The sequence below is a fragment of the Dama dama genome, chromosome 16, assembly GCF_033118175.1.
Source record: "Dama dama isolate Ldn47 chromosome 16, ASM3311817v1, whole genome shotgun sequence".
NCBI classification, from domain to species: Eukaryota; Metazoa; Chordata; class Mammalia; order Artiodactyla; family Cervidae; genus Dama; species Dama dama.
Genome location: NC_083696.1, coordinates 36,256,759 through 36,265,817, shown reverse-complemented (window position 1 = coordinate 36,265,817; position 9,059 = coordinate 36,256,759). Strand labels below are relative to the sequence as shown.

Genomic DNA, 9,059 nt, shown 5'->3' with positions numbered 1-9,059 from the left:
ATTTATCAACACAAAAACAAACTAATCAAAAATGGGCAAAGGACTTGAATACACATTTCTTCAAAGAAAATATACAAATGGTCAATAAGCACATGAAAAGATGCTCCACATCACTAATCATTAGGGAAATGAAAATAAAATCACAATGAGATGTCACTTTACTTGCATTAGGATTACTCTTTTCAAAACAACAACAACAACAGAAAATAACAAGTGTTGTCAAGGTCATGGAGAAATTGGAATCTGTGTGCATTGCTGGTGAAACTGTAATAAAATGGTGCAGCTGCCAAGGAAAATAGTACAGAGGTTCCTCAAAAAACATAAAACATGATCCAGCAATTCCACTTCTGAGCATACACCCAGAACAACTGAAAGCAGGAACTCAAACTTGTTATTTTCTGTTATTTTCCTATATTCATAGCAGCATTGTTCACCATTGCCAAGAAGTAGAAGCAACCCACATGTCCACTGATGGACGGTTAGATAAATGAAATGTGGACTCATAGTCCACATACAGTGGAATAATAGACTTAAGAAGGAAGGAAATTTTGACATATCCTACAATTAATGAGCCTTGAAAGCTTTCTGCTAACTGAAATAAGCCAGTCACAAAAAGACAAATGCTGCATGATTCCACTTATGTGAGGTACCTAGAATATTCAGACTCACAGAAACAGAAGATAGAATAGTGGGTGCTGGGGGCTGGGAGGAAGGGAGGCTAGGGGATAGTTTTTAACTGGAACAGAGTTTCCAGTGGGAGAAGATGAAGAATTCTGGAGACTGGTGATGGCTTCACGATAAAGTGAGTGTCCCTGGGACTTCCCTGGCGTCCAGTGGCTAAGACTTTGCACTCAGCCCAGGGTGCCCAGGTTCAATCCACACCACACGCTGCAGTGAAGACCCGTTACAGCCATATAAATAAATAAATATTAAAAAATAAAGTGAATGTACTTAATGCCACTGAACTGCACACTGAAAAATGGTTAAAATGGTACATTCTATGTTATATATCTTTCTACATCAATAAAAGTAAAGCAATGTATATTCTAATTCAGGGAAACAAGACCAACATTGATAGGACATTAAATAGCCATGCCAGGGAGTGTGTGATGAAGTGTCAGAGAAATGGCACAACCATGGAGACCTGGTCAGTTCCCATGGACTCAACTTCCCCAGAGAGACTGGCTCACAATACGAGTCCATGGTTTCAAGAGCAAAAACTACACCTTAGGTAGGACAGGCCATGTGAATCACAGGGCCCAGCGCAAGACGGTGAAGAATTTCAAGAAGACGACTATACTTCAATTAAAAAACAGATTTCAAGAGGATGACAACAGAGCATTCAACCAGGCACAAGGGTCTTCTGGGACATTCCTGCTGGTCCAGTGGTTAAGACGCCACACGCCAATGCAGGGGCCATGGGTTGGATCCCTGGTTAGGGGACTAAGATCCCTACACGGTGCAACCAAAACTAAAATACACAATAAAAAAGCACTGGGACCCTCTAAGCACAGCACTGGCTGAGCTAACCCAGGAAACTAGCCCTGCTACCCACCACCAGGCATAGCCAGTAGGCACGTGTCACCTTACTGGACAACAGTCTGAATTGTTTCATAAAACACTAACCTAGGGGTTGTTCTGAAGGTATTTTGTGGAAGCACTGAGCATCTACAGTGAGTTAATTTAAAGGAAATTACCCTCAATAAGGTACTGATGCTGAAGCTCCAGTACTTTGGCTACCTGACGCAAAGAGCCAACTCATCGGAAAAGACCCTGATGCTAAAGATTGAAGGCAAAAGGAGAAGGGGGGCGGCAGAGGATGAGATGGTTGGATAGCATCACCAACTCAATGGACATGAATCTGAGCAAGCTCCAGTGAGATAGTGGAGTACAGGGGATCCTGGCGTGCTGCAGTCCATGGGGTCGGAAAGAGTCAGACACGACATAGCAACTGAACAATAACAATGTACATAGGCTTCATGCAACAGTAGAAAGGCCTTCAAAACAAAAGCTGACATTTCTAAGAGAAGAATAAATTCTATTTCAAGAGCTGCTGGCTGAGTTTCCAGCCTGTGGGGCTGCCTTACAACTGTCAGACTTGAGCCAGCTCCTTGACATCAGCCTAACATAAACATGTACACTGGTTCTATTTCTCTGGAGGACCTGACTGATACATAAGGAAAGAGATGGACTGGTGATGTTAATACAAAGAAAAGCGTGGTGGGCTAAACCCTGAGGCTCGGGAAAAGATGGAGGCCAAGGCCCTCCCTGTTGTACTGAGAAAACCAAGTCTCAGAGAGTTGAGGAAACTTGTTCAATGTCACACAGCAATTTAGGAAAGATAGTGCCCCTAAATATTTCAATCAAGGTACATCTCAAAACCCATATTTTCAATAGCTCGAATTCAATGTTTAAAATCTGTGAATTTTGTATTCTATTCCCTTATGTAATTGTGTTTTAAAGTTTTGAGTAATGTTTTATTTTTCAAAAATTTAGATGGCATTTCTGCCCTAGGCAGGAGTGCCATGTTTGCTGTGTGTTTTATGGCACCTTACATGAAACCCAGGACAAATGCAGGCTTTAAGGAACACCCAGTGCAATGGCTTAAGTCCAAAACCTGAGATTCAGTTAAACGTCAACTCCTGGAATGCTGAGGTCAAAGAATATTCTGGAAATAGACTTTCTAACTACCAGAGAACCCGAGGCCCCTTCCTAGATCAGGCTTTTGATGAATTATAATTTAGTCTTCCTTTGATTTGAGACCTTTTAAAGCCTGAAGGTCATCTTTTCCCCCCAAATTCTCATTGCAGAGTCCTTTTGAGACTGAGTGTATACTGAGGCCATAAATTGTGCTCCTGAAGCCACCACTGCTGCAGATCCACTTTTTCTCTCCTCCTTCGCCTCCTGCTGGCCATTGCTGGTCCAGATTCCCACTGGCTGGCTTCCCCTCTCTCCCAGTGCTGTCCTCAGGCCCAAGCCTCGGGTCATATTGTGCCTCAGTGGCAAACACTCTCCTCACCTCAGGGGACTCGGAAAATCATGGGCGCTGAGATTCAGAACCTGTGCTTCGAACAGTAAACAGTGATCGTCTGCAGCATCTTTGAAGTAGGCTGGAAGGATGAGGAAAAGGTCCTCCTGGGCCAGTGTGAAGCTCGGTCGCAGTACAGCATCAGGGCTGTTGGGTTGTGGGCGGCTCTCAAAGTCGAATTTGGGGTGAGCAGTCACCAGCCGAAGAGTAACATGCAAATTTCACCAAGTGGAGTGAGTGGACTGTGGGCAGCTTCTCCCCTCAGGTGGCCGCCTGGCCCCTGCACCCTACAGGTGCACAGCAGAGAAAAGGAGGGTTCCAGGTGAACTCTGAGGGTCCCAGAAGGATGCACCACCGATCAGAAAGCCTCCCTAAATGCAAAGATGTGGGACATTTAAAAACCAAGACGGATGCCCCCTCACTTCACTTGCAGGTGTCTCTGCACGGGGATAACCCCAAACGGGCCAAGTCAACCTGACCACCTGCAGGGGCTCGGACTGGAAGACAGACAAAGGAATGTGTGGGTCAGCTGGCGGGAGCCGGCAGTGCAGCAAAGCCCAGCATCTGCAGAGCCACAGCACAGCTCCGGTCCTTCTCAAGATCAGCAGCCACCGTCAGCCCTGGAACAGGGACTCATGGCGCCCCCTGGTGGCAGCTGTCGGGATCCTGCGCGGTGCAGGCTCAAGAGGAACAAAAGGCTTTCCTCAAGAGGAACCTAAAAGGCTTTCCAAGTTGCTCAGTGGTAAAGAGTCTGCCTGCCAATGCAGCAGGCTCAGGTTCTACCCCTGGGTTGGGGAGATCCCCTGGTGAAGGAAATGACAACGCATTCCAGATTCTTGCCTGGAGAATCCCAAGGACAGAGAAGCCTGGTGGGATACAATCCATGGGGTCGCAAAGAGTCGGACACAACTGGGCACACACGAAGGCAAGCAAGGCTGACCCTAAAGGCGTGAAACTGGCTAGTCTCAAACTCTGAAGCCACCAGAAGGGCCCCAGAAAAGGGAGGAAACCCTGGAGGATGGGGGCGGGGCAAGAGGGAACAGATTTCTCCCTGCAAAAGTAGGTTTCAAATTGAGAAGGGGTGGAGGACATCCCTGGTGATCCAGTGGTTAAGACTCCCTGCTCCTAATGCAGCGACCCCAGGCTCTATTCCTGATCAAGGAAATAGATCCTGCCTGCCGCAGTGAAATCCAGTCCAGTCAAATAAATAAAATAATAAAAAAATGAAAACAGAAGGCGGAGGGCTGGCGGGCAGCAAGGAGCGGCCTCGGATACCTCCCGCTCTGGCGGCGGATGCCACGGGCTAAGGCAAGGCCGGGCCGCGAACCATCCCCGGCCTCTCTCTACAACGCGGTCTGAGAGAGGCGGCGGGGTGGAGACCACGTATGCAGAGCGCATGCGCCTGGCCCCAGGTAGAGGAGAAATCAGTGGCAGAAGTTAATCCAAAGAAAGTTGAAAACGACTTCAAGTGCCCAACACCCTCTTGACTCAATATGGATGTGATCAGCACTGGAAAAAGATGCCAGCCTCAGATGCCACATAGAAAAGAACTGTTTACAAAAATCCCTCTGAGTACCACGACATGAAAGTCCGCCTAGAGTTTCAAGATTGTGGGATCGGACTGAATGCCGCACAATTCAACCAGCTGCTATTTCAGCCCTGAAGGTCCTCTTTGGTGAGGTTGATGCTGCGTTACCCTTGGACGTTCTGACCTATGAAGAGAAGACCCTGTCAGCCATCCTGAGGATATGCAGCAGTGGTCTTGTCAAATTGTGGAGCTCTCGGACCCTGTTAGGATCCTATAAAGGCAAGAACTGTGATTTCAGAGTGATTCAGGTTTCTCCACTTATTGCGTTATCTGGCAATAGTAGGGAACTACTACTGAATTGAGTAGTCTTCAATTTGAGAAAATATTCCTCTCTCAAAAGTACTTTCTGGTGCCAGCATAATGTGTGGAGACTGAAGCAGCCCCAAAGCTCCTGTCGATGGAATTTGAGAGTGCTGAAGATGCTCCCAGTAAAGTCCAGCCATCACCTTTGGTGGGGTTGGCTTCACAGGGGAGTCTGCCTGAGCCAAGCAGTACCGAACAGGCAGCCCTTAGAGCACGTGCACCTCAGAGTTGGAGACTGGGCTGAACTCGATAGGGCCTTCACACAGAGGGACGTGGCCACCTCAGAATTAACAGGGGATGTCAGTCCTTTGCACTTAGACGAAGATTTGCAAAACACACCAGATTTAGAAAGACAATTGTCCGTGGAGTTTTGATCAATGGACATATTTCAGCTTTCCTCGGTACTAAAATGCCAGGGCCAGGCTGTGTATTTCTTTCCCAGAAAATTAACTTTCCAGCCCCTGTCTATGTTAGGGAAGTTGTTTTAGCTTCTGCAAAAGTGAAAAAGCTGAAGCAGTTCACTGCCATTGTTGCAGTGTCATGTCCTGTACTAGAAAGTAAAAAGACTGTTATGGAAGGCTGGGTTAAAGTTATGGTTCCAGAAACACCCAAATCCTGAAATACATCTTTAAAGATGCAAGTTCAGGCATCAGTGTTTTTGGTATTGAAAGCCTCTGGGGAAAACAGGGATTGCTGTTCTTCAGCAAGGACGGGCTCATAGACCTCTACTGGGGGAGAGGAGCAGGTAAAGAGTTGTTCCAGTGTCCACTTATGCTTAACTCAGGCTTAAGTATGTTCATCATCTATCTAGGTTTTCAAAACTGAAAAAAAAAACAGGCAATTCCCTGGCAGTCAAGTGGTTAGGACTCCAGGCTTTCACTGCCAGGGCCATGGATCCAATCCCTAGTCAGGGAATTACGATCCCGCAAGCTGGGTCCCACAAGCCGTGTGGCCCAGCACACACGCGCACGCACACACACACACGAACAGAGGAAATCAGTGGTGATTTTAAGGTTGCACATTGTTAACCAGGCTCCCACAAGGAGCCTTAAAAAAAGGGAAAAAAAAAAACTCTGAAAAAAGTGTTAGGAAAGTTATCATTTAGCTTAATGTTCTACTTTTAGGATTTCAAACCTAATTAGATTTGCATTTAGATAACACAAACCTGCCTATATCTGTGTAGAATAAGAATTTGTTAAAGTCGCTGCATTTATAAGTAGCAAGCATTTAATTATTAAAGGCAATGATGGAAGATAGGTCACCTTTGAACACCTATCTTTTACCAGTAAATATTCTTAGATCCTGTTCTTCAGCAATTTCTGAGTCAGAATTTATTATAATTCATTACAGTTTATACCAAGATGGTGATTTTTTGACCCTTCAGTGTCACTTCCCCTTCAGATGGTTTTCCTGTCACTGGGGGAGGGCTTATGTACATCTTTGGACTCAGTTCTATAAGCTGAGTGTTCTATAAGCAGGAGTTCTATAAGCAGGAGTGCTGGAGATGACAGATACAAACAGGTAAGCACAAATCCCGGCCTCTACACAGTACTGCTGTTGTCCATTCTCATCTGGGAGCAAGGTTACAGGCTTCCTGATTTTGGAGCTACCTGGCCAAAAATTAAAGAAGAGAGAATTCTTTATTAAACAAAGAGTTCATTATTAACCTGGTAAATTTGTTCCATGTGGTCCAGCATTTACTTGCTTTCTTATTGACTGATTTGGCAGGTGTCAGTTCTATTAATAAATTCTGCAGACCTGAGTCCTCCAGTTGTCTTTAGATCTATATTCAACACTGATACTTCCTGGGTTTGCCAAGCCTTTCTGTCACAGTGAGAAAACACCAGGCAAATGCTCGGTCATGAGAGGACACTGGGGCAGGGGCCTCGGACCCCAGAGTCAGACTTGGGTTTGATCTCAATTCTGCATTTCTGCAAATAAATGGTTCTTATTGTGTCTATGCTTCCCAGGTGGCGATAGTGGTAAAGAACTCACCTGCTGACGCAGGAGACATAAGAGACACACGTTTAGTCCCTGAGTTGGGAAGATCCCCTGGAAGAGGAGGGCACAGCAACCCACTCCAGTACTCTTGCCTGAAGAATCCCATGGACAGGAGTCTGGCAGGCTACAGTCCATGGGACTGCAAAGGGTAGGACACGACCGAGCAACTGAGCACACACATTATGTCTACACCCACACTTGCAATGACCTCTCCCCAGTCCACTTCCTGTCTGAAGCTCTTGCTCAACTGAGGTTGCGACTCTGGGAATCTGTTTATGGTGGAGTTTCCATTCCTTCGGAGGCACACACAGGAAGCAATTTTATTCATTCTGACCTCTGTTCTCGTCGCTTGATAACAGCTAGAGCAGACTGTTTTACTGCCTGAGCATCTCACAGGTAATAAAAGGATGCGTGTACTTTGGAACGTCACTCTCCCGTGCAAAGCCAGGGGCCTTCTCTCCCCGTCAGAGGTGGAGGGGTGCGGGAGGCGGGGGGCGCACCGGCTGCCCTCCTCGCGTTCTGAGACCCGGAGCAGCGTGAGACCCGTCCTCCTCGCTCCGGGCCAAGCTCCTCTGAGGCGGGGGAGGGTCGTGCCTGGTCTGTTGACGCGGGCTGCTTCTGCCATTGATCTCTTCTCATCACGGACAAGTGAACGGTGTCCCTGGGTGGGCCTTAAACTTGGCCCCTGTGTCCTCCGTAGGCCCTGCCAGCAGCCCAAGTCTCCAGCCCCCTCAGGGGGACCAAAGGCTCTGTGACGTGTTGACCACTTTCCTCCAATCCTGTCACTGTGACTCCGTGACCGTGTAGCCCCGGGAGAGATGATGCCAGGAGCCTGGGGAGTCCTGAGCTGAGTGGCTGTCATCCCCATCCCCACCACTTGGTGGCGCTCTCTCGCCTTCTGCATCCTTTTGGGGGGCTTCTTGGCTCCCACCGCTCCCCTATTCCCTGCTACTTCACAGGGTGGTGCTGCAACCCGGTGTCTCCTTCTATAGCCTCTGTGGGCCGCAAGGAACTGCGGCGGGGTCTTCTCCCCTCTAGGCACTTCTCATATGAAAGCTGCCGCCACCACCCCCGGCAGCTTCTATGCTGTGGAGGAAAGAACCACTGCCCTGAGGGTAATTGTGGGGAACTGACGGGGATTACACAAAATAATTGGCCCAGGGATTAGAGAACTGTGGTTGGCCCAGGGTTCCTGGTAACAGTTGCCCAGGCTTGCGCATTGCACAACTCTGGTGTCATTTCACTTCATGGTCATCAGAGACAATATCTAATCATAGGTTTCTGGCAGAAGACAGTCAAGTGGCGATACAGAGGCTGACAGCAGGGTTCATGATTCCACCCCACCCCACTCCCACCCTCCGCACCAGGCAGAGGTCAAGCCCTCTCTTCTCAGAACATCAAGCCCTGCTACCTCTCTGCCACAAGGATCCTAGAAGCTAGAAACCAAGGGCCCATTATGCACAGATCCCCAGCTGGAAGATCCCCACCCTGTCTCATCCAATACCTTGGTGACTTCATCTCCTGCCTCAGGGCTCTCTGGGGCCTCGGAATGGGATTTCTAAGAGGGATGGAGGGACATCCAAGGACCCTCAAACCAGGTCACTGTGCAAAGAGGGAAACAGGAAGGGGAAAGAGGCATCCAATGAAACTCAGAGTCAGCTTCAGGCTCGCTCTCTCTCTCTTTTTTTTTTTTTTTTTTAGCTTTTATTGTTGTTCAGTTGCTCAGTCATGTCTACTTTCAAACCCCATGGACTGCAGCACGCCAGGCTTCCCCATCCTTCACTATCTCCCAGAGTTTGCCCAAACTCATGTCCATTGAATTGGTGATGCCATCCAACCATCTCATCCTCTGTCGCCCCCCTTCTCCTCATGCCCTCAATCTTTCCCAGCATCAGGGTCTTTTCCAATGAGTCGGCTCTTTGCATCAGGTGGTATTTTGGGCTACGCAGGGTCTTCATTGCTGCATGTGGGCTTTCTCTAGTTAGGGCAGGCAGTTGTGGTGCCTGGGTTTTTAATTGTGGTGGCTTCTCTTGCTGCAGAGCACAGGTTCTAGGCGCATGGGCTCAGTAGTTGTGATGCATAGGCTTAGCTGCCCCATGGCATGTGGGATCTTCCTGGACCAGGGATCAAACCCATGTT

The 9,059-nt window shown here is 48.0% G+C and overlaps 2 pseudogenes; both read left to right on the top strand.

Moving 5' to 3' along the window:
- The first annotated feature begins 4,547 nt into the window (after positions 1–4,547).
- LOC133071447 (ribonuclease P protein subunit p14-like) lies at positions 4,548–4,918 on the top strand (annotated as a pseudogene).
- Positions 4,919–5,035: 117 nt separating this feature from the next.
- On the top strand, positions 5,036–5,538 carry LOC133071446 (hydroxyacyl-thioester dehydratase type 2, mitochondrial-like; annotated as a pseudogene).
- Positions 5,539–9,059: the final 3,521 nt, after the last annotated feature.